The following is a 26,808-nucleotide window of genomic DNA, read 5'->3' as shown; positions in this document are numbered from 1 at the left end:
ATTATCATCAGCCAGAGCTGGATTTAATGTCCACCTGATCCTCTTAAATGTCAACACTTTCATGGCCTTTTCATCTTCTTAAGTCTTTTTCATGCTTATTTTGTGGGCTACAGCTGCTGAGTGTGGAGTTTTTTTTGAAGTCTTCTCCAAACTCCTGTTCTAGACAATGTTCCAAAGTGCAGAAAAACACAGATGCCTTTTTTTGAAGTGGTGTGTTGTGAGGAGAGCTGGCAGGCAGACTGGAATACCAGCCTTGACCAAGCGGACAGGTGGAGGAGTGGCTCGCTGGAGTTCATTTGGATTAAGCATTTGGCCCTGCAGAGGAGGCATTTTCATGGTACTTTAATATCCCACACAATTATTCACGGAGATTTAATGTTTCCGTGCAAAGCGCAAAAGGCATGCGGACTGGGTGAGGTTGTAGGTACAGGCGTTCTCTTCTTGAAACCGATATGTGGAACTATTTTTGTCTCGTTTTTTTCTTCTTCTTAGGAATTCTCAGAAATGGGCCTTGGTTTATGTTGATTTCAGTGCCTGATGTTGTAAAGTATGTGGAAAATATATAGACTAAACAATATAGGCCAACAAATAATATAAAAAAACAGTAGTTTAGAAAATGGTATCAAATATCGTTATTTTTGTTGGTATCATATCGAAGTTTCAAATTCCAGTATTGTGACATCTATCTATCTATCTATCTATCTATCTATCTATCTATCTATCTATCTATCTATCTATCTATCTATCTATCTATCTATCCATCTATCCATCTATCCATCCATCCATCCATCCATCCATCCATCCATCCATCCATCCATCCATCCATCCATCCATCCATCCATCCAGTAAAATATGCAAAACAGTAATATTGTGATTTTTCAACCCAGGCTCATTTTGAAAACGTAGTCCCGCGGACATTTCTGGAGAACACAAAATACATCCCAGGAAGTACGTATTTTTCAAGTTTTAGTTTTGCAAATATGCGAGAAGCCGCTATACCTCAAATGCCTCTCACGAGTGCCGTTCGCGCCCGCGCTGTTTTCATGTGAACCCACTAGTGGCCGCTGATTGACTGGGCCAATTGAACAAACCACCCTCATCCTTCCCTAATCCCAACCAATTTTACTGTTTGACCGTTTCAAAAGCCGTCAAGAAAACGAAAACCCCTCTTCTAATTTTTACCACATTTCTCGGATGCGTTTGTTTTATTTTTTGGATTCTGGTTTTGTCTTACCTAATTTCTGGAACCGCTCTACCCCGAACTCGAACCCGGTCTTCGCCTTGGTCAACTCCTCTCAGTATCTCAAGTCCACCGACGTACACGATGAGCTAACTGGACAAACTGGTGTGCGGCGGGAAAGCCCTCCACACAGAGGTAAGCGGTCAGCTGGTAGGCGCCAAAAGGAATGGCGTCATACCACCCTATAGTGTCCGCTTAAAAAAAATTAAATGCAGCCATACGTACCTACGGCTACATAATTTGCGGTCTCCAGAAACGTCCGCGGGACTACGTTTTTTAAAATGAGCCTGTGTTGTGATTTTCCCATATTATGTATACTTTTTTTTAATTATGAATGCTTTTTAAAATATATTCATCATATTGCAGACATCATTTTTAACAAACAGTGTTTCTTTTGTAACATTTGTAAATGTTTTTCTTTTAATTGTGATTTCATGCTTTGTGCAGAATAAAATGACCTAATCAAGTTTTTTTGAAACCACTCGAGACTGTTGTAACAAGTTGTTTTTCACTTTTTTCCATTCTCCCTAACTTTAAAAACCTCTGCAAAATGGCAAGCCCCTGTAAGCAGAAAGAACTGCAGGTAGTAACAGTTTTATCATTCATAAATGACATTATTAAATAAATGGCAAAGTTAAGTAAATAGCATTGAATAAAACGACTATGATGACTGTGGAGCTGAAAAGATGACCAAAGCAGTTCAAGAGAAGTTTTTGGAAGATTCCGAATTGTGAGGATCTGCTGTTTGAGTGCGTACTTGAGCATCAGTGCTGGTGTTTTATAAGGTAGACTCATTCAGCTGAGGACAGTGAATAGAGAGCAGGAAATACACTGTACTGAAACCCTGAACTGAATAAACACTGAAGACATCCATTATCCTACATAATTAATTTTGTTTGTTGAGCACAAAGATTTGTTTCAAAACTAATTCTAAATTCATTTCTAATTTTTAGCAAATGAATAATAACGAAGTGTGGTCATATAAGACTTAGACTTAGACTTAGACTTAGAAAACTTTATTGATCCCGCAGGAAATTGCTTACGTAATGACTGCCATAACACACAAAACACAGAAACACAAAAACACAAGACAGAATATATATATATATATATATATATATATATATATATATATATATATATATATATATATATATATATATATATATATATATATACAAACACAATATATATATAAATATATAAGAGTTATATCCAAACAAATCTAAGCTTGTTTTTAAAAAAAAAAAAACAAATATAAACATGCATATAATGAATAATACTCACATCAATAATAACAACATTATACAAAAACAATTTGTCGAGAATAAACCCTGAGATCAAGAAGGCATGGATGTAGTGGTTTTTATATGTATGGAGAAAGTAGTATATTTTTGTAATAATTTATTCCTTTAATTCTTTTTAATTTGTAAAGATATTTGCGTATAGCTGTTCATCCTGCATTCTTTAAGCAATGTGTAAGCGAGGCGCACAGCTAACGCGCACTGCGCTGGACTTTAGACCTGCTTCAGAAATCAGTTATTATAAATGAGTTATTAAAAATATTATGTTTACAACTGTGCTGGAAAAAATGAAAACGAGGAAAAAAATATAAAAGGGGGCTAATCATTCAGGATGGTTAATTCTGACTTCAACTGTATTTTGATTTATACTTTTTTTGTGTGTTTGACGAAAAGGAAAGAAATGCATAAGGAAGGATACAATGATTGGCTCTGTTTTCGTCTGTTTACCTTGGAGCCTGGCTAAATGGCTCTCTTTCACAGCATGGTGTTTTCAGAGCTGTCTGCATGCCTCCTGGATGTTTGTTGGTGATTTTTTTTCTTTCTCACCTGCGTGTCCTCTCAGAGTCTGTGCGTGACAGGAGCTGCTCTTCAGTCAACAGATTCACAGAGAGAAAAAGAGCGATAGAGAGGATGAGAGGCCTCGTTTGACTCCCCTCCAAGCGTCGAGAGCTTCCACAGGACCATCCATCACTCAGTCCCTGTGCCAGAAACTGTGTTCCCCCATCCGTCCTCAATCGGCACCTGTTCTACTCTTTCTATGCTAAATGAAAGCGTTCCCACAACTATAGTCAGATTTAGTTTTTTTGAAACCTTTGATGATCAGAATAGTTTTGTGAAGTATTACTTCAACATGTTCGTGTGCATCTTTTTGGTTGATGTTTGGTTTTGCAAGGAGATTTAAATTTTTACAGTAAAAAAAAAAACATTTTAATATTAAATAGGTTTTAAATAGTCTTAAAGTGATAGTTCACCAAACAAACAAACAAACAAACAAACAAACAAACAAACAAACAAACAAACAAAAAGGCCATCTTTTACCAACACTCAAGATTTTGTCTGATAAACACAATAGATATATTTTTAGATTTAATTTAATTTATTGCCAATAAAAAAATATATTTTCATTTATATATATTGTTTATGCTAAGGGCAAAAGTGAGGACTAGCAACTGATTTTTTGATGTCAGACAGAAGAAAAAAAGAAGGTGAAAAAATAATGACATCATTGTAATAGACATCTAAATGAAGACAGCTTGGCTAAATCTAATTGACATCTAAGAATAGCCCAAAACTAGACTAGTCATCTAATAGACAGATTAGAAAGACTTTATATGTGTAGTCACATATAAACTAGATTTATTACTATTAGATTTTATTAATTTTCACTGACAGCCCAATTTAGCCTTGTTTTAGCCAAGACGACTATGTTTAGAAGTCCATTAGACATCTTTTAAAAGCTTGCTGGGTACTGATAAATAAGATAAGTAAGATAAATAAGCTAGATATTGTGTTCTTGTGAGTGGAGTATTCAGTCCTTTTCTATAAATTAACAGCCTTATGATAATTATGCATTTTCTTAAGTCCACGTGAACCAGAATCAGCAAACTTTTTATTTTTTTTTGTATTGGGATACAGTTTCTAGAAATGGAATATTAAATGAGGCGGTGGGAGTGACTTGTTTGTTCCACTGCGAGCTGACTGAATATACTGAAGTTGGCATTTTGTTCAGGAAGATTAGGAAAAGAGTTTGGTGAGAGTAAATACAACCTGACAGACACCTCCTCCTCCTCACCATAACATTTTTTTGTCATAGCACTGTCAAAACTGACAGTTGAAGGGATGCGGTTAAATATGTTAACCACGCCAAATACCTCAGACAGACGTAATCTGACAATTGAGCCAGTAACAAACAGGAAGTGCAATTTCAGATTTCAATTTTTAGACTACAAGTGCAAACTTTTTTTCTTAATGTAACTACCAATGTGAGCTAACAAAATCAATCTGGTTAGTTTTGATTTCATTCATTCATTCATTTTATTTTCGGCTTAGTCCATTTATTAATCTTAGTCCATTTATTAATCTAGGGTCGCCACAATTCACCTGAATTGGGTAGGTCGTACCCAATTCACCTGTACCATATGTCTTTGGACTGTAGGGGAAAATGAAGCACCTGGAGGAAAACCACGAGAGTGCAGGGAGAACATGCAAACTCCACACAGAAACGGCAACTGAGCCAGCCGAGGCTAAAACCAGTATACTTCTTGCTGTGAGGCGACAGCACTACCTTCTGCGCCACTGCGTCGCCAGTTTTGATTTCATTTGTACTTTTAAGTATTAGTTTTAAAAAATGTTTAAATTTACAGTATTGAGACCATCCACACTTTAAAAAAAAATCCAACTAGCAAAATGTTAACTCCTAATGACGCTATTTAACACACTTAATGCATTTTTTTCAAAAGTTCCCATAGTTCTAAAATATCAACCTCTACCAAATGGTAAATATGTCGGTTAATGGTAAAAGTATTGGAATCATATAAATCTGAAAATAAGAAATCTAAGACCAATTTATTTAAAACATAATTAAAATAAAACCTTTTTAAATACTAAATAATCTTTTTTGAAGTATGCCAAAAAATATTTCATCTAACTGTTTTCTTTCTGTTTTTTTTTTTTGTTTCGTTTCGTTTTGTTAAGGGTTTTACATTAAAACCTATATCAATTGAAGTAGTGCAACAGGATTATGTTTGTTGGAGTTTTTATTTATTTATTTTTTAACTTTAACAGTCATTACTTAAAACTATGGTCAAATTATGGTCAACCATTTGATAGAGCAGGCAGTTAAAGGAGGTTTTGTTAATTATCTGGACAAAAAACCATGACAAAGCCGTCCGGGCTAGTAAAAATTAGTTGTTTGAACAATTGTTGGGTCAACTAAGGTGTGATTGTTGAACTGGCTAAAAAATGCAAGTCGACATTAACATAAGTTGGTCATGAAGTTTGCAAATGCCTGCTGTTTCATTTCAGGAGATGGCGTGAAAAAAAGACGTGATGTGTGAAAACAAACAGACATGGCATTTTAATAGAAGTACATACAGCATTAGTAAACCAAAACTACAGATGTGCAATTCTATTGGATACCATCTTACAGTATATTAGAATTCAAGGACATGAAAAAAAAAGCAATTGAAGCTTTAAATCCTAATGGAAAAAAATAGTACCACCATTTAGTAATATACTTAGTTAAAAAGTTGAGTCAACTCAAAAGAGTTATGCAGCAAGTTGCTTTATACAGTGCATCCAAAAAGTATTCATAGTGCTTCTCTTTTACCACATTTTTTAATAATACAGCCTTATTCCAAAATGCATTCATTCAATCAACTGAATTTGCCACAGGTGAACTCCAATTAAGCTGCTAAAACATCTCAAAAATGATCAGTGGAAACCGAATGTTCCTGAGCTCAATTTAGAGCTTCACGGCAAAGACTGTGAATATTTATGTGATTTTTCAGGTTTTTTATTAAAAAAATAATAATTGCAACAATTTCATAAAAGCTTTTTTCACATTTTCACTATATGTATTATGTGTAGAATGTTGAGAAAATAAATTATTGGAATAAGGCTGTTACATAAATGTTGAAAAAAGTGAAGCGCTATGAATACATTTTAAGTTGAGTCAACTTTATATTATGATGATGGAATTTAGGTTGATCTTTTTTTGTAATAGCTGTAATTTAACTACTAAGAATGTATGATGCTTAGTACTGTAAGTGATTTTTTTTTTGCTTTATCTTTTATGTACCAATTTTTATTTATTTTTTGCTCTCCTGCAAGACTCTAGATCTCCTGCTTTAAGATGGTTCAGTTTCTGCTCTTCAAACAGAAGTGGTTGGAAGTTAAGTGAAGCCTTTAAAGAGTTGAGTGATTTCATTGGCAAAAGACTTGTAAGTGAGCTGATATGTGTTCATAGCTATATCGACCTGATCCCGGGCAGGTGGGACAGGCACTCATGCGCTATGGTCAGCAGCAGGGGTGATGCTTGTTTTGAGAAGCATGCTGGTGTCTCTTCTCGTTACAGGCACTCCAGAGATGTTTATTTTTAAAGCCCTCCTGCCAACTTCTAGCCCGACCAACCGATGCTGGCATGTAACCGGTGCTGGCATGTAACATATCTGACACGTGTGCAGCTGTGGAATTCTCGGACTCTCTGACACACATGCAAACAAACATGGGGTTCCTTTCCACTCTAAGCTTCCTTAGTTAGGGGGTTTTAAAGACCCTTAATAATAACCAGTGTATGCTTTTACATGTATGTTCTTAAAGGAGTTATGCTAACTCTTTTGTACGTCATGATTTTGCAAAGTACGATGCGATCCTGGATTATAATCTTTTGTGCCGGAAAATGTAATCCATACCTATTCCCTACCCCCAAACCCAACCATAACTGTAAACTATTCCCAAAATCAGAGAGGAATAATAATTGTATAGCGCTCATGTAAAAGTGCATAAACCTAATCGTAAGCCTAAACTTAACATAACTGGTAAACATATCTCTTAATTCTGATTGGCTGATTGGAATGTTGTTCCAGGATCAACATAGATGTTAATCCAGCAACATGTCCTACTTGGTGAAGTCAGGTTGGCGAACTCTTTTACCTTTGTTGGAGTAGTCTCACAATGGCTATTTTTTTGCCATGCCAATTTTGTATAGCATGTAAATCAGGTATGTCCAAACTCGGTCCTAGAGGGTCGGTGTCCTGGAAAGTGTAGTTCCAACTCCAATCAGACCCACCTGGGCTAGCTAATCAAGCTCTTACCATGCTTTCTAGAATCATCCATGCAGGTGTGTTGAGGCAAGTTGGAGCTAAAATCTGCAGGACACCGGCCTTCCAGGACCGAGTTTGGACACCCCTGATGTAAATGAACTAGCATGCTTTCTGTTGGTTATTGAAGTGTGCATGTTTGATATGTGATAAGAACACATGCTTGCAGGGTTAAGCACATTTTAGTCATTTAGTAATTCACCTATAGCACATGTCTTTGGACTGTGGGGGAAACTGGAGCACCCGGAGGAACTAACACGGGGAGAAAATGCAAATTCCACGCAGAAATGCCAACTGGTCAAGCCGGGGTTCAAACCAGCAACCTTCTTGCTGTGAGGTGACAGTGCTATCCACTGAGCCACCGTGTCGCCCTAATAAAGAATAATTTTACTGAATTATTAATATAGTGAAGACTATACAGTGTTGTTTTACATTTCAATATTCTATTTCTGTACCTTAATACTGTCTCCAGGAGTCATAAAGCACTGTTTCTTTCACTTGTTTCTTTGCTCTATTGTAATTATTCTTGCTTGCAATTTGTTTATTATTTTTTATACATAATTAAGACCTTTACAAAACCCACCCAATCAATCTAAATTCATATTTTTTCTCCCAAATAAAACTATTCAAGCCATCTTGTAAAATTGTATTCATATTGCAATACATATTGCGGAAAAACTAAATATTGCATTGTTAGATTTTTCCAATATCGTGTAGCCCTAACATTACTACACTTTGAAAGATCAGCGCAATAATGTGCATGCAAACATTCTGATCTGATCTGATCTTTTTTAACAACACTTGAGCTTTTTTTTTTTTTTTTAAATGACCACTTACTTAGTTATGTAACAAATACAGTTATTGAACTGACCTGAATAAACAATTATCTTCAGGGCTGCACATTATATCGTTTCAGCATTGATATTGCAATGGGCGAGTCTGCTATAGTTAAATCACAAGATGTGCAATATTAAGTATGAATTATAATTGACTATTATCAAGTATGAATTATAAAAAAAAAAAGTATGATTTTATAAAAAAAAAAAGTATGAATTATAAAAGAGCTATAATTCAAAGCACATGGGAGTTTTGAAATATAATGGAGTTAAAGTTTATTATCTGCATGTGTTATTAGGGCTGTGACTCTGAGCATTTAACGAGAGTTGAAAGCATTCAGGCACAAGAAGTTTATTTTATTTTAATATTTATACAGTAAAGATGATGCAGTGTTATTTTTACATTTGCTTGTTCAATTTCTGTACCAGAATTTTGTTTGACAGAAAACCCTAAAGCTGTGTTGTTTGTAATTTGTTTTTGATTTTTTAAGCATGATTCTCTTCCCTATCTGAATTAATGAACTCTTTCCAGCTAGTCAAGCCATCTGGTGAAACTGTATACATATAGCAAAATGTAATCAATAAATATCATAACGTCAGATTTTTCCAATATCATGCACTGCAGCCCTAAATCTTCAGGATAACTTGTTTTTTGATTTTGCATTAGTCTAATTTGTAAGCTTATTGTTTCTGTTTTTGTAAGTACTGTGAAGTATTGTAAGTACTGTGATTCTGCTTTGAAATAACATCAGTTGTATAAAAATAAAGGTGATTTCACACATGCAGAGTCACAAGCTGTCACTCACTTCAGGCTTCAGGTCGGAGCTGTCAAGGGCCTCCTGTCAAGGTGACAGGCATTAGTGTGGCAGGCGTATACTTGTGCGATAAAGCTGCTAGTGAGTTCATGTTGCTCCCATGGGTGTTTGCCCGTGCTCCCGCAGTGCTCAGAGGAGCAGTGTATAAATGTCATTAAGAGCCTGTCTTTCAAGGGCTTTCGACCGCAATTCTCAATCCTATCACTACACACTGTAGGTTGACCCCAACCAGACTCTTGGTCAAGCACATTAATATAATACTATTTATAATAGTGAGAAGGAGGGGAGCGAACAACTGTTGTCAGTTGGCTCACAAAATGAGACAAACTGTGAGGAGACCAATGATTTTATAGTTTACAAAGTTAAAATGCATTGACCCTGACAGCATCGCGTGGAAAAACATGCAACAAACCCCGTGGATCATGGAAACAAACACAAACAACACTTCATGAACAGCTAAATACTGCATGCCGTGGGTCCGTGGACGCTGTTTCACCCAGTCTTCATCCTAGGGTCTCACAGCTTGGCACTGGCAGGCCTGCCTTGCCTTCGGAAAGTATGCGCAGTCATGAATAATTAAGAAGCCGTCTCTTCTCATAGGATAAGAAAACTCCGCTATGAATAATAATGAGAAACCGACGCGTCATCTTTGCACTTGCAGTTTTGCGCTACGTTACCGATTTTGATCCCACCCCAAAAATCATTTTAAACCTGGAAGATGAAATTAGCTGACAAAAGCTCAAAATTATCAATTTTTCCCCACAATTAAAGCTGACAGGTGCTAACATTATCTTAAGCGATGCTCAACACACATCTGTTAAAATCTCAAAAAAAGTACTTGAGGGTTTCTTGAACCTTAAAAATCTTTTATTCCAGCTGAAAAAAAACAAATAAAACATTATCCAGAAGAAAAAATATTCAGTGACATTATTTTGATGATTGTTTGTTGCCACCTACACATTGTAATTTCTACAACACCAGCATCAAGTTCCATTAAACTAGAGATCTGCGCGGGACTAAATTTTGAATCCCGCTCCCGCCCGCACCCACCAGGTTTTAGCCGGAACCAGACCGCTCCTGCTTATATTAAGCACTTGATGTCCCGCTGCCCGACCTGCCCCGTTTTCTATCCGCCGCGCCCGATCCCGCTTAAGAGCGGGGGGAGAACAAAACCGAAAATCACCCAGTTATACAGTCCAGACAGCCTATAACAAGCTGTCTGTATAAACACACACACGCACAGCACCAAGCATACACACACAGACAAAGCTTTCTCTCTCATTCGCGCGCCCTCTAACACACACTCATAAGCACCAACTCCACCAAGCACAAACACAGGCAAAGCTCTATCTCTCATTCGCGCGCGCACACACACACACACACACACACACACACACACACACACACACACACACACACACACACACACACACACACACACACATATCTCTCATTCGCGCGTGCGCATACATACACACACACACTGCAACAAACAAGCTAAACACAGCATCGCGCTATTTCATTTACACACATACATACGCGTGCTCACTCGGGAGTCGGGAGCGATATTGCTAGACAGCCAGCTCCCGTCCCAAATTAAACCCGTTACCGACCGCTCCCGTGATTTATTGAGAAATTTATACCCGCGCCGTAGAAATCTGGTCGGGTCCCGCAGCGCCCGCGGGAATGCAGACCTCTACATTAAACCATAGGTCCCAACTCGATTCCTGGAGGGCCGCACCTCTGCACAGTTATACCCCAACCCTATTCAAACACAGCTGATCCAACTAATCAAGGTGTTCTAAAGAGTCTTGTGGATTCAGTACTAATTCACACAGAGGCAAAAGCTGAACTATTTTGGAAACTGACCGTGCTGCGCATGTGAGGAACAGCTGATGGTGAACATAACAACGGCAAACAGCAGGAGATCGTGAGCACAAAACGCATATAAATTGCTACACGCCTTTTAAAAGTGGTTTTGGACACAATATGTGAATAGCTTTAACTTCTAGTGAATAGATTTAACCTGAGAGATACAGTACAAGCACTGATCTATAATAGATTACAAGCCGCGTGGGGTGATTACAACTTATTACACACAATTAAACACTTATTTTGCAAACTACACAAAACAAGGCGAAATTTTTAATTACACTTACATGTTATGATCCGGAGGAAGAAGAAACTGGTCCATATAAATTGTAAAAGTTACTGACAAAGTCCATGACAAAGTCCCATACATTATAGTCTCTGCTGTTCTTTTAATAGCAAACGGCTGACGAATCCCGCGCTGCAGCGTAGGTTACTGTATCAGGAATCAGAAAGATGACAGGAACAAACACAGCCTAGGTTGGCTATACTTTGGTATTGTTGTGAAAATGAACTTTAACCCTTTATTCTCCGCAGCCGAATCTCCATCTGTCAGTGATTGTCATCTTCGCATCATGATCAATACCATGATCTTTAGTGCTCCACTATTGTGTGACGTCAAATGCGCGTTTACATTTTACCGAATCTGGAACTACATATTTGGTGATGTACCGTATCGATGTCGATGCAATCAAACAAAAATTCCAACCTATCTTGATTCATTCATTCGACTCTTGAGTCAACTATTGTTAAAGATACAATAGTTTTAAACACTGTGCACTTTCAGATTTAAACCCCAGCTGAATGTTCATTGACTTAGAGCTGTGCTACACACTGTATAGAAGCTTACTTTCAAAAAACCATAATAGAGGCTCTTTAATACTTTCTCTTTGAACTAAATCATTTACATGACCTAAAAAAACATTTGGACCAGAATATTTCTTTAAATTCAACACTAGTTTAGTGCAATATCTTCTAATGTTACATTTTAAAATGTATTGCTTTCATTTCCCATATTAAATAACTCGCCAACAACAACAACAGTAACCAGCCATTTAAATGAACGAAAGCCTGTTTTTCAATACAGCCACTCTCCCTTCATCTTTCATTCACAGGAACTATGCACGTCCCGCTAAGAAAGATATCCAGGTACAGTAGGAAGCTCTTTCGTTTTCTGGCCATGGTGTTCATAAATAATCAATGCGTGTCGTCTGTACTCTAATGTGGGATTTTACTCTGCCCTCACACCACGAGGGGAATTTACGGAGCCCTACCACATCTTGGTATGTAAATGAGTCTGGGCTTTTGCCAATTTGTGCTCCATTTGCCTCCCTCTCTCTTCCTTTCTCTCTTCCCCCTCTCCAAAAAGAGGAGCGCAGCTGACAGCTCTGGCCACTCATCTGTTTAATCATTGGCACTGCTGAATAACGATGCTCGCTTCACGTCCGATTGTAACAGTGATTGAGAATTCGCTCTGTATTTTGAAAGTATAATGTTCGACAAATCAACACCACAAGAGTGCGTCTCGCAGCTGCTTGGTGTTATCACACGCCTCCTTTGTTTATTGACATGTTTCGAAAAGCGGATGGCTGACGATTTTAATGAGCTCGTTGATGGTTAAGAAGTTTGAATGATGTGCTGTTAACTATTGTGACTGGAAGAGAGATGCCATTTCATCACTTCCCATAGGTGTTCTGGAGTATAGCGAACTCAATTACATGTTTAAGTAAACCAATTTGAGATCATCTGAGCTTTGTGACATGGTGTATTTCCTGTGGTCGTAATGAGATGAGCATAAGCAAGAATACTCAGGCTATGATATTTAAACAATGCTCAAAAAACTCTCCCTTATACCATTACACCACAGCCTGTAATTTACATTCATGGATGCATCCATGCATTCATAATGACCTCACTTTACTAATCAAAAATCAAAGTAGAAATTAAGACTAATCAGACAAAGCATCCAGTTTGCGATGTTCATTGCTGTTTTGTATAGACATTCCAATTTCTAGCCTTACCGTAGCTCTTAAGTAGCCTGAAGTTTTCAACTTTCAATGAGAGCATAGATGATAAAAGTACACAAATCTTTTACTCAAGTAGAAGTACAGATACTCATATTTAAAATGACTCTGATAAAAGTTGAAATACTGATTGCACTTTTGTACTCAAGTAAAAGTAAAGAAGTACAGCCTAAAAATTTAAAAATGTAAAAATGTTTAGCCTATACATGCCTTAGTCTACATTTTTGGGAGTCCGAAATATGTTACTTAGGGTACATTTTGTTGTATGTTGCAGATAAACATCCTTCTTGTATGTATCCACAAGAATGTGGGGCTTATATAGATCACCTAGTACTGACTGAAACCACTCCATAAACCAAACCAACAGTGTTTCTAAAGCAAATGTAAAAGTAAGAGAGGTAACACTATACAAAGTGAGCTACTGAGCAAACTGACCACACCAGAAAAGTAATTTATTTGTATACTCTAGAGACTCATAGCAGATGTTAACATATACAATTACAAATAACACACACTGTTAATTATTTTGTGTGTTATTTATTTTGTGTTGTGCAAAGAACTACTTTTTTTGTTGCTAATATTTCCCTGTATTTAGTATTAGTTGTTAATTTGGACAGTATGTTTCCAACAACTAATGATATTTACAGTGAAAGTGTTTATTTTTACCTACACAGCAAAATATGGGGACCCAAAACAACTCTATGGGTGTTAATTTCAACACTTTGAAAGTGTCTCATGGGGTCCACTCAAAACAGAGTTAAATCAACACTTTCAAAAGGGTTGGCACATTGACACCGAAGTAAGGGTTAATTTTAACTCTGGACAGAGTTAAAAATGTAACTATATTTAACACCGCCTGGTGTATTATATTGTAATTTTATTCAACTCTCTTGAGTGTAAATATGGTAAAAAGGCCAAATAGACTGTAAATTACAAAAGAAAAAACATTTTATTTGAAAACATTCACCACTTCAACAATTCATTCAGTTTTTAAATTGCAACAATGTCAAATATGCTTTAAATGTTTTATTAGTACAGACAGTATCAACAAAATATGTATGACCAGTGCTCAAAAAGGCTGTTTCAGTCCTTTGGTCCAAACTTGATGTTTCATCAGAGCAATTTGAAAGTTTATAGCGTCACTCATAGTTTTCTTATGAAATTACATTTTAAACAACTTGGCGTGCAAATCTTTCACTTCTGGTGTTTCCTTGTCCTCCATACCAAACACAGCAGTTTAAATGAAGGTATAAATGCTGTAAACTTGTGTGAAAACAAACTGGAGCTAGGAAATCTCATCAAGCATGTCCTGTGAATGAAGTGCTTCCCAGCCACAGGATGACCTTTTTATCCATGACGATGTAGCAGCTGCTGATCGCTCGTCTGGTGGTTCCTGATGCACGGATATAGGGTGATGCTCATCTAAGAACTCTTAAAGACTCCAGCATGGCTAAGAAAAATGTTTGAAAACAAATTGCAATCAAATTCTATAATATATTTAAAAGATCATTTCAAGTAAATAAAACATTCAAGAAATCTAAACTCACCTTTTGAAAATCTTCATGATGATCCACAACTTGACTCTCCCAGCTGGTTGAGGTGACAGGATATGGAAAAGTAGAAAAAAACACACACATCACTGTTGGAATCTCCAAAAACAAGTAGGTTAACCACTATGACTAGAACTGGAAAAACAGGCAGCTGTCTGTCCAGAATCCTGAATTTAACACAACACTTGGAGCAAAATTTAGAGGAGCTTAAAATCTTTTATATCATTTAGTGATGCTGACTTCCCCAAAATATTGGCCACAGTGTAAAAAATATTCATAAACTTACAGTTTTCGGTAAGCGTGTGTGTGTGTGCGTGCGTGTTTCTTTACCAGATTCAACTTGTTAGGCCCTTTCAGGTCCAGTATTGACGCCACCTTTCCTGGAGTCTAGCAGATGTTTCAGGTCCAAATATAATCTAAAATATTAGGATAAGCAGAAGAGGAAAAGTGCAAAGCAAAGAGCAAAACATTATTTAAGTAACAGTTCACCCACAATACAAAACTTATCACCTTCATGTCATTTATTATTCTCTAATGCTCTAATACCCTCTCAGCTTATTGTGAAACAAATACAGAACTTTATCAAACATACCTTCATTATCATCACCACATATGACCAAGAAGGTGTGCTTGGTCATTTCACCAACTCTGGAAATACACCATCCGTCTCTAATCAGCCACCGTCACAGGGTCTTGTGTTATTGTATAGAGAACTGTGGCTGTTAAAAAACAACAAAAAATTAGTATCTAACACATATGCATAACCTTCAGATAAAAAAAGAGAGATGAACATCACAAAGTATGCCTCACATTTTTTCAGATATCTTTTGATTCAGATGTTGATTATTGATAATAAATCTACAAATCAAACCTGTATCATCATTAGGCTGCTCAAATATGAATCAGTTGATTAATTTTACAGACATGTGGCTGTTTACAACGCACTAAATTGTCTTAAATAAAACGGAAATGTTGTGTACAGTACATGCTAAGTTTAGCCTATAGTTTTAAGCACAATATCATGCGGGAGAAAAAGCTTGACTAAGATGTTCCTGACTAACGTCAGACATGCCGAGTTGGGAAAAGTCATTTTCGGGGGATACAGAGTTGATTTGCGGGAGGTAGCGGGAGAGATCAGAACCTGAAGAGCAATGGGGTGACTTGCGCGCGACGTACCTGAAGAGCTGGGAGGGATGCTGTGGAGAGGGGTGTGCAAAGTGTTTAATGACTAGGCGGGAGACGCGCGATTTCCGGGAGATTATCATTCATTTGCGGGCATCTACTTGGGCATCTGGGAGTCTGTGCATTTGCGGCATAACGTTAACGTTAGTCCCGCAACTTCCGGGAGACTTCTGTAACGTTAAATGTCTGAGAAAGTGCAAACGCGGTCATTTAAAGACATTAATGTTAACATTCCGACTTTTAATGGTTGTCAACACTTAATATAATTCATGCGTACGTTATCACGCGAGTCTATGGACTAACGGTATATGGACGGCCACGAATGAACCAGTTTAAAAGGGCCGCGGTGTTTAAAATAACCAAATTAACATACACTAATAACAAACAATCATATGTTTTAGTCAGGAAGCCTTTTACAAGTAAGCATATGTTCATTTACTCACCAGATATGTTTTAGAAACTCTCCAGAGCTCATGGAAACCGTCCTGTATCGCCGTTAGCATCCGGGCAGAGTAGGCTAGGCGCTCCGGGGATTCCCTCGCTAGTTTGCTTCGAATTAAAGGAGAAGTGTCGATTTTATTTTACAAATGGGTTACAACCACAACGCACAAAATGGCATTAAGCGTGACAGAAATGTGTTGAACATGTACATTTGATGTTTTTATGCACTATGTATGCGTGAGCACATATAAAAACATTCTTGAAAAGAAGTCAATAGTAATGCAGTTAAGCTAGATACACAAACGACCATGAATGAACCGCAGAAGTTTAAAATTGTCACTCCATTCTTAAGTTATCAACTTAACAATATGTTTACAACTGTATTTCCTTAAAGAAAGTCAGTAAAATACCAACATTTAGGTAGTTTGACTCACCAAATGGCGTCTGGAAAATTCTTCAGTGACTGTTGCTGCATGAATTCCCGGATGTTGGAAATAACACCACCAAGTGTTGAAAAGATAACTCCTTGATTTCGCACTGAATAAAATGAATTCTAACTCTAATTATATTCATTTATCAAAATCTAACTCTTTAACGTCAACACTTTACTCTGAAATGCTTCAACACCGAGAATTTAACTCTGATAAATTTGCTGTGTAGGAACTGCAGTCAAATGTACTGTATGTTTTCAATAAATTGGCTTCCAATTAGCCTCTGTTAGACATCCATAAGCACATGTGAAAATTCCAGTAGATCAGCAGTTTCTGGAATACTAAAAACCAGCCTGTCTGGCACAAAAAGCATGCCACATTAAATCATCTTCCTTCTCCATTCTGATGACTGTTAGGACCTTAAGCAGATCATCTTGACCACATCTACAGTACAAGCCTTGAGGTGCTGCCATGAAATTGGCTGATTGGATTTGCTTACTAACAAGCACCTGAGCAGCTGTAACTAATGAAGCGCCTGTAAATAGATCGTTACTTCTATTTAGCAGGAACTGATCAGTGCATTAATGGTGTTGAACTATGTCTGTAAGCAATACGGTTCTTTTACAAAACTATTAACTCTCCCTCATACTCAGCCTTTACTTTTTTTTTAAATTCATGGCTGGTTCCATGAATTCATAATGACCTCACCTTACTGTACAAAATTAAAAGCAGAAATCAAGACTCATCGAACAAAGCAACTATTTTGGAATCTTATATTGCTCCAGTTCTTTAAAACTTCCAGCTTTACCGTAACTCTTCAATATTAACGTAGCTGGAAGTTGTCAATTTTATTTTACAACTGTTTTAATAAGAAATGGGGAACCAAATGATTTTGAAATACTTCCTGGTGGACTGATTGACAGTGAAGTCTGTAAGTATAGCTTTGCCTTGACTGCATTAAGTTAAATTCACATTTTAAAATGAATTGAAATAGAAACAGTTATAATATATATAATAGTAGATTCATTTTCCTTTGGCTTAGTCCCTTATTTATCAGGGGTTGCTATTTCAGCATTTGTTTTACACGGTGGATGGCCTTCCAGCCGCAGCCCAGTACTGGGAAACACACATATAAACACACAGTCACACGCAATGGCCAATTATTTGTTTACCCAATTTACCTATAGCTCATGTCTTTGGACTGTGGGGGAAACCAAAGCACCCGGAGAAAACCAGTGCTTAATTTGAGCCAGATCCTGTTCCGGAATATGTCCGTTATTTGTGTTTTGAATTCCGGTATTTCTTTTTATGGATCCGGCATTAACTTGTGTGCAGTGAATATCTATGTGTGTGTGTGTGAGAGAGAGAGCGAGCGAGAGAGAGAGAGAAAGAGAGAAAGAATTCAAGCAAAGGCTGTGTGACGGTAGTCACCATGCTCAAGTTAAAGTAAAACTATTGGCCCTCAACAATATTTTCAGGCAATTGGCTTTGTTAAGTTCACAATCACTCTCATTGGTTGGTGATTGTTGTTTTGCATGCAGTGAACAGCAAAAATAAATAATGGCATAGTGGCCTACTTAAATAATATTTGTATTTTCAAAATGGCATTTTGAAAATTTTTCATTTTTTTAAAACTATGAGAAAATCTGATAATGATTCTGATCAAAAGAGAACTTGAGAAGATAAAACTGTGCGAATGGATCAGGATAGCGGGAGACAGAAGCAAAGAAATCTCAAGTCAGCCAGAAAACATGATGGAAGAGGTAACTGTGGGCTCTTTTTGAAGGTTAGACTAAGTGAGTCATTTAATTATTATTTTCACTTGGCACATAAAAGTAAAGTGAAATAAATAGTGTTTGTTCATACGATTTATGTTTGTATGTTTTGTACATGTTTTTATTATTTATGACTGAACTATAACGTTATATGGCACAAAATAATAAAAGACTGGTATGCAGTTTTTTTTGCACTATTGCCGTTTAATGACGTCATGTTCCGGGAAAACTAAAATTGCGTGGCAGACATCAGTCACAAAAATGTTTATTTCCTGGTTTTGTTCCAGGAATTATTCATTTACAAAAAAAAAATCCATGCAAACACAGGGAGAACATGCAACTCCATAAAGCCAGGACTGGAACCAGCGACCTTCTTGTTGTGAGCCATGCCACCATTATATATATATATATATATATATATATATATATATATATATATATATATATATATATATATATATATATATATATATATATATATATATTTATTTATTTTTTATTTTTTGGTCTGTGTGTGTGTGTATATATACAGTTAAAGACAGAATTATTAGCCCCCTGTTTTTAACAGAGAGAATTTTTTTTCAACACATAACATAAACATAATAGTTTTAATAACTCATTTCTGGGTTAATTACTGGGTTAATTAGGTTAACTAGGCAGGTTAGGGTAATTAGGCAAGTTAATGTATAACAATGATTTGTTCTGTAGACAATCTAAAAAAAATTTGCTAAAGGGGCCTTAAATTTTGACCTTAAAATCTTAAAAAAATTCAAAACTGCTTTTATTCTAGCCAAAATAAAACAAATAAGTGTTTCTCCAGAAGAAAAAATATTATCAGACAGTCTGTGAAAATTTCTTTAAAATCTATATGTAATTTTTTTTTTAGATATAAAAAATTCAATGATGAAAAAAGTATGCAGCTTTGGTGAGCAATATTTTTTCATTTTTTTTGAATGGATGTGTATTTATGTATTGTAGTATTAATAATTAAATAATATCATGAAGTATCATGAGTATGACCTGCAGTCACATTTTACACCAACACCGCTACATGTAAAATCTGAGTCCACATTTCATGGCCTTTAGAAACTGTTTTATTTGGTTGCCCTTTTAGTTAATTCTGCATATTAAGCTGGGAGACAAGAGCGTATTTTAACTTCAAAACAAATGACATGCTTCTTCCAAAACCCGGTTGTTCGGTGGCTGGATTTTGGGCAAAAACCACTCAAAGGTTATTTTACATCATCCCAAAACTGAACCGCAGCAACCCAAAAAAAGCCTTTTTTATTTACTTGTGGAACTCTGCTAAATTGCAGTTCCGCACTCGTTTTTGAAAGCGTGCTGTGCGCCGAGGACTGTCTGTTAAGCTCTGTCAATCTACAACAGAAGCCAGTTCTATTTATTTCTCTCCCTGTCTGTCTTTCTTCATCATTTTTTTGGCGCTGAATGTCGAAGGTTTGTGGATCTGCACAAAGAGCTGAAAGAGGAGAGTAAATATTGCTGCCGCTGATGGATTTAGGGTGTGCACACATAAGGTTGCGTATGCAATTGCTGTAAGCACATTACATATGATGCTTGCATTTGAGAATGGCCTTGCTAATTTGATAGTGGTTCAAATGAAAGCGTGCTGAAGCGTGCACGGGTAATGGTAACTCAGCAATAGCCTGATGACAGCAATAAAGTGAAATCGATTTTCTGGTTCTTTTTCTTAATGTATGCAACCGTGCATGTATTTGTTTTGCAAAGGAGAGAGGATTGCGTTTAAGTTTGCGTGCAGCAGAAGATCAGGTTTGGAAGCAATTTATTTCTTCCCTGCATTAACTTTCATGTTTTCACCCATAGGGGGCAGTTTCACTCTCTGCTAGTTTGTCTGTCTCTGTCAAGAATGCTGAATGGGCTGGCAGGATTCTGGCCAGTGGTTTGTTTCGTTCAGCAGTGCCACTGTGCCGATCCACAAATAAATCACTGTGTTTTCCCCCTTTGCTCCTGCTGTATTGTGGGAAGATAGATAGCAGGACCCTAATGATGTTCAACATCAGCTGGAGCTAATGGAGAAGATACTCCAGCCATTTGTATTGAGATGGTTCTCTCTCTAATTCTTTCTCTCTGTCTGGGATGTGTTTTACTTCCAAACTAGAGAGAAAGATTGTGATTACTGAAAGTTATGCTGCTTGTCAAACCCTTTGAATAATTGAATAATTTGAAGACAGAAAAATATATTTTCAGTGCAATGTAATTTATTTGAATGCATGTATTTTCAGCAACATTACATTAGTTGTCAATGATCCCACATTAATCATTCTAATATGCAAAATTGAAGTTGTTGTTAAAAATTTTTTAGCACTAAAAATGTATAAATGTAATAAAAAATAGCATTTATTTAGAATAAAATAAATAAAAATGACAAATGTCTTTGAATGTCAGTTTGAAATGTAATTTCCCAAGTGCTGTTTAAAGGAGAGAAAGATTAATTCATTTTCTTTTCGGCCTAGTCCCTTTATTAATCTGGGGTTGCCACAGTAGAATGAATCGCCATTTTATCCAGCACTCTTTTTTACGCAGGGAGAACATGCAAACTCCACACAGAACTGACAGCTGACCCAGCCGAGGCTTGAACCAGCAACCTTCTTGCTGTGAGGCGACAGCACTACCTACTGCGCCACTGTGCCGCCCTGGAGAGAAAGATTGTTTTTTTGAATTTAAGGATAATAGTTTTAATAGCGCATTTCTAATAACTAATTTGTTTGTCTTTGCCATAATACTGTACATACAATTAGTATGCAAGACACTAGTAGTCGGCTTAAATACAATGTAAAGTTTTATCTAGGTCAGTTAGGTTAACTAGGCATTTTAGGTTAATTAGGCTTTAAATAACAGTGGTTTGTTCTGTAGGCTTTTCCAAACTACAAAAATCTTAAAAGGTTTAATAATATTGACCCTAAATATTATTAACAATTTTTTAAGTTTATAATTATTCCAGCCAAGCTAAAGAAAAAGTAAGTCTTTCTCACGAAAAAAAAATTTCACGTTGACAGAATGCGCCTATGCTGCAAAATGTATACATTTATCATTTATAATTATAGGAAAAAAGTTGGCCCAAGTTTTTGAATGGTCAATCATGGTTTCTTTAAAGATATTACACATTTAAATATTATATTTTAAATAATATATAACTTTAGGCAATTCATATTGATTAAACTAATTTAATAACGTTAATCATTCTGAAAATGTAACACTGGAATAACAATAGTAAATTAGATTTTAAAATATATCTACCGGTCAAAAGTTTGGGGTCAGTAGGATTTTTAAATGTTTTAAAATAAGCTTCTGCTCACCAAGGCGGCATTTATTTAATCAAAAATACACTACAAATTGTGAAATTGTGAAATGTTATTGCATTATAAAATAACTGTTCAAAAGAAGCTTAGCATTTAATTAGTTCAGAGTTCAGAGTCACATGATCCTTCAGAAATCACTCTAATATTTATTATTATTAATATTATTGGTACTAACAATAAAAGCAATAATGACTGGAGCCAAAATTTGGTTTAAAACTGCATTTAATACATAATAAATAAATAGTTAATAAATACGTATTTACCACTTTAATATTTCTTTTTTACATTTAATAAATGCCGCCAGAACAGAATTTGACAGGTAGTGTACATGAACCAGATCTTTTTATTTCTGATAAAAGTTTACAATAAAACTCGTTTAATTCTCTTTCGATCAAATAAATGAATTCATTCAAAACATAAAGGAATCTTAACCATCACAAGCTGTGTTTGTAAGCGAGCAATAGGATGCATGAATGACTGTTATTCTTGTCAGTCAGAGCGTGTTTGAGAGTCTGATTGGCAGTAATTACCACATGCTGGGCTCTGACACGTACTTCAGCTCATAATAAAACAACAATGTCACATTATTACCCAATGTCCTCCATTAATGACTCCAACTGCTGCGCTGGCATGTTATTCCACACGTTCCCCTATTCGCTGGCCTCTCCCGAAAATCTCCAAACGATAATTATTGAGTTATCTGCTGCTCCAACAAATCTGACTTGTCAACTATTAATTGCTACAATGTCACAAATGAATGTGCAACTGCCAGCCGTATGAGATTTCTGCAGATATCCAAGGGCCTTAACTAAAAGAGTTATGCTGCACTGCAGATTAATTATACACAGACAAGATAAATGCAAAGTGAAGCAATCGGCAGCACCATTAGGGCAAACTCATCACTGAGACATTGAGCAAAGAGAGAACTAAGAAGCTGCCTTCTCCAACTGCAGGAGAGGAAGAGGAAAGAACTCTTCAACTTCCTGCTTCCTTTCATTCTCTCAAATTGCTGGAAGCAGAGGAGGCCATTTAAGGCAAAAAGTTCATACAGACACTCTTTGGTTCTATTCACACCTGGTATTGCACAATACCGTTCACACCTTTTATTGTTTAACTTACTAAATTTACATGGACATCATTAATTTAAGTATTTGCTTTATTCTGAATAAGAGAATAATTTGATTAAGGTGTTTACATGAGTTTCTTTTTGAAGGTTCCTTTCATGATCCCGTTTTACATGTTATAGCACATAATTCAATTAATGTCATTGCATCACCACCCTATCTACAGTTCCTCTGGAGTTTCATGTAATTTTGGGTGTTTCATTTGTAACTTGTCAACTTTACCTGCAATTTGGTTCTTTCACTATAATATGAATATTTCATGAATGGCCCTTGTGACAAACAAGATATTGGATGCGAGTATGAACTGATGGAAGAGTGTTGTTTTAATGGAATTTGATACCGCACACCATAAGGGTAAAAATTAAAACTGCAGGTGATGTAGGTGTCTGTGGTCTTCCACTGACTCGGTAGGTGCAGAGAATAGTGTCACAGCCGTGTGTGTATAGAATATTCTGTTGCACAATGTGGCGAAAATCCTGCACGTAGGTAATAGTTTGATTAAGGTGTTTACGTGTGTACTACACTTCTGTAATGTGGCTAACATCGGCAAACTCCACGTCATAATTCAATTTCTGTTTAGTTCGATTTAGTAATTGGATTAAGGTAATCAAAAACGCTGTTTACATGGTAGACTTTTAATCAGATTATTGTCTTAATCGTATTGAAATCAAATTATTGGTGTCCATGTAAACTTATTCAATATCTCTTTTGTCAACTTTTGACAAAGTTCTACCACTTCTCTGTTGTCTGTGGGGAGTCATTGGCTTATTTGATGTTTCAATCTAATTCGAGAAACCTAAAAAAATCTACTTAAAGTCTCAGATCAATTACACAGGGCTTATGAATAGGCTACTTTATTGACTAATGAAATTATAGATAACTGTAATTATAGATATATTTCTTTTTCTTCTGATTAACTCCTATTAACCTAGATTTTATTCTGTAACCATTTCAATAAGTTTGCTTTTGTTTTTATACAATATGTTTAACAAATAGTTTAAAACATTGGTAATTAAATCAGGTATCTTTGAAAAGTATTATTATATTATGTTATTTAATCCATATTTATTCATTCTTATTATGCAACATGATTCAGAACCTGATCCTAAACCCCTGTGAACAAAATCAGGAACCTCTCTTTTCTCCCCCCAACCACACCACAACCTCAAAACATTATCTAATTCTCCGTGTACCTCACACAGGTGAGTGGAGTTGACAAACCATTTGTAGAAAACACACTCTTTCATCTCTCTGACACTTTAACTGACATGTGCACCAGTATTTGCACATTTGCAAAAGACACTTTCTTACAATCACTCCATATCTCTAAAAGATAAAAATAAAATGAGTAAAAACATTTAAGTGTGCTTCACACAAGTGAGTGAGCTTGACAAACCACCTGTTGAAACATTCCTCTCTCTAAAACAAACACTCCCCCCTCTTTACTCTTGCACTTAATTGTCTGAGCACTAACAGCTCATTTAACACTTCTTGAGTGCATTGCCTCTTCTTGTTGAATCCCTGAATGCCTGCTCAATTGTAAGTTACTTTGGACAAAGTATCTGCTAAATGACTCAATGTAAATGTTATTGATTACTGGAGATGCTCCATTCGATCAGCCGAAGATCGGTATTGGCCGATAATCACATTTCATGACTCGATCGGTACTCGCCAATCTGTCTGATTCTATGAATCGATCACTGGTGTTTGTTCATGAGTTTACAAGCAGAGGAAGACGCAGTTGCTCTCCTGTATATTATACATAGTCTACACTAGTCACAACACATGAGGAGGTAAATAATTTTACTTGTTCTGTGGCGGTTCATTCCACTGTGGCAACCCCTGATAAACAAGGGAATAAGCCGAAGTAAAATTAATAATTGAATTATTTTCCATAAAACTGCTTCTGGCTACGATACATTCACATCTAAATGGTTATAAGAGACATGTTTAAGGGATTATATGCAGCATCCTTAATTTATTCTCTTAGGTAAGGCAAGATCTTCTCTTAACGTTCATACTTAGGGGGAAAATGTGCTTAATGTAATATAAAGCTTGAAGCAATAGAATCAGTTCTCGGTATGGGCTGATCACCCTGACAAGGAGTCAGTACTCTGTATCAGCGGCAAAAAATCAGAACACAAAGTCAGTTGTCAGGGATTAAACTGCATCTCTGATTGTCGCTTTAAATACATTTAAAGACTATAAACATTAAATAAAACAGGATCTAATGAAAAACACCAGTTCATGGGTGCTACTTGAAAGCTGCTGTTTGAAGAGAACGAAGCAGCAAAAATCTCATTTGCAGTCATATAGTTTTTTTTTGCAAAAGAAAAAGATTAAAACATGTCAAGCTTATAAGAAAACATTCTGCTTTATACTGATTTTTGCCAAAAGCAAAATTTCAGACGAAGTTAAAATCTGTATCGTCAGTGCCAATGGTGTAGTATTTAGTGCTTCGATGTACTCTGGTGCTCACGGCAACCCGAGTTCGATTCTCTATGCCGATCCTTCCCTGTTTAGCGGCTGTTCAAAAACACATTAAACACATGTGTGTTCACCTTGTTAGAGCAGTCCAGTCAAATTCATTTTCGACTATCTGAATGTGGTTGAAAGGGGCTCAAAGCATTTTGCACACCATTCACTACATAGGGATGGGACGATAACCGGTTTTAAGGTGTAAAGCAGTTTTGAAAAGTAAAGGTTTTAAAACCGCATAAATTTTCTGTTATACCGTTGTTTTTTACGTGTTTTTTATGACTATTTTGAGTTTTTTTAGGGCCACTATAGAATTCAGGATTCATGATTCAGGAAACTTCTTGAAAAACATATCTTATATAAACCAACATCCAGCATGCTGTAGAGCTGAATAGTGCAGAGGCTTGCTTTATATCCAAAGAAAAGAAAGATATCCAAAGATGCCTTTTCAAGTTGAAAAGAAATCGTTTTTTTTATCGAATTAAGACAGCAAAAGTCCTATGCCTATTCACACCTGTACTTGTCATTGTCCACTTGTGGTCGGATTGACTTGAGCGCATCTTAATTCCAGGTATGAACATGACTTTTATGTAATCAGAGTGCCATTGCTGTGCCTTTATTTTTTGAGTTGAAACTGAGGGCAGAGAGTGAGAATCCAAAGAAAAACAAAGAAGAAATGAGATTCTTCGTTTTTTTTTTCCTCACTTGAACTGTTTTTCTCTGAAACATGGTGCATTTCTTCTGTCTGTTTTATCTCTGTCTTAAGTGTTTTCAGACTGTATCTCTTACTGCTGAATAAAAGCAGTTCTCATTAGCATTTCATTCGTTGCTCAAGTCTTATTTCTCCGCGAGACACTGTCTCAGGCCTCCACAAATGCAGATTTACCACGGTGCATTGTTTACACTGAGTTAGAAGGCATCATTGCCACTTTGCAAATGAAGCTGTTTGGATGCATTGCAATGGCAGATCAGTTCGGGTTTGGATCGGTTTGTGTGAGCTCTCTGAGAGTGTGAATGGGTTGTCTGGGCTGATAGAAGGGTGCATCTGGGAAGGGGTGTTTGATCTCCCACTAAAAGCATTATATTTTACTTTACGTACAGTAAATTTGACTTTCGATTGGATTTTTGAGTTTCGATTCAGAGGCAGCATCCTTCGAAGGACATGGACTATTGAAGGCCGGGATATGAGGAATGCATTTGGAGGCTGTATTTGAAACAGTCTTTGAACTGGGGCAGACTTTTTGCACCATTATGATGCAATCAGCCTTGAAATGCGCCCTTTGAAGGATGCAGCCTTTAAATTGAGATGCAGCTATTGAATATAGAATTTTTTAAATTATTTAATTGTGTTGCATAATGCATTATTATTGATCATTAATGTCAATAACATCACAATAATGTCTTATTTGTTAGCAAGAGTTAATGCTTGAAATAACAATAAGCACTATATTTGAACGTTATTAACATTAATTAATGTTAGATATTGGCGGTTTATTCCGCTGTGGCGACCCTTCATAAATAAGGCAAAGGAAAATGAGTGAATAATTCATGTTAGTTACAATGTGTTCATTGTGCATTATG

At 36.3% G+C, this 26,808-nt stretch overlaps 1 protein-coding gene and 1 long non-coding RNA gene across 27 annotated transcripts in view; one reads left to right on the top strand and one right to left on the bottom strand.

The window, feature by feature from the left end:
• The window catches only part of arvcfb (ARVCF delta catenin family member b), a 423,234-nt gene that overhangs the window by 79,290 nt on the left and 317,136 nt on the right, over positions 1–26,808 (top strand). The window lies entirely within an intron of this gene.
• Positions 13,968–16,970, bottom strand: LOC137495514 (uncharacterized). The gene is made up of 6 exons (XR_011015355.2): positions 16,516–16,970; positions 16,084–16,189; positions 15,051–15,177; positions 14,789–14,874; positions 14,456–14,498; positions 13,968–14,358 (listed from the first exon to the last, which is right to left on the bottom strand). It is a non-coding gene; the product is annotated as an uncharacterized lncRNA (long non-coding RNA).

This window comes from Danio rerio, chromosome 5 (genome assembly GCF_049306965.1).
Source record: "Danio rerio strain Tuebingen ecotype United States chromosome 5, GRCz12tu, whole genome shotgun sequence".
In the NCBI taxonomy this organism is placed as follows: Eukaryota; Metazoa; Chordata; class Actinopteri; order Cypriniformes; family Danionidae; genus Danio; species Danio rerio.
Note: the sequence above shows the minus strand (reverse complement) of the source record. Positions and strands in the feature narration are given on the sequence as shown.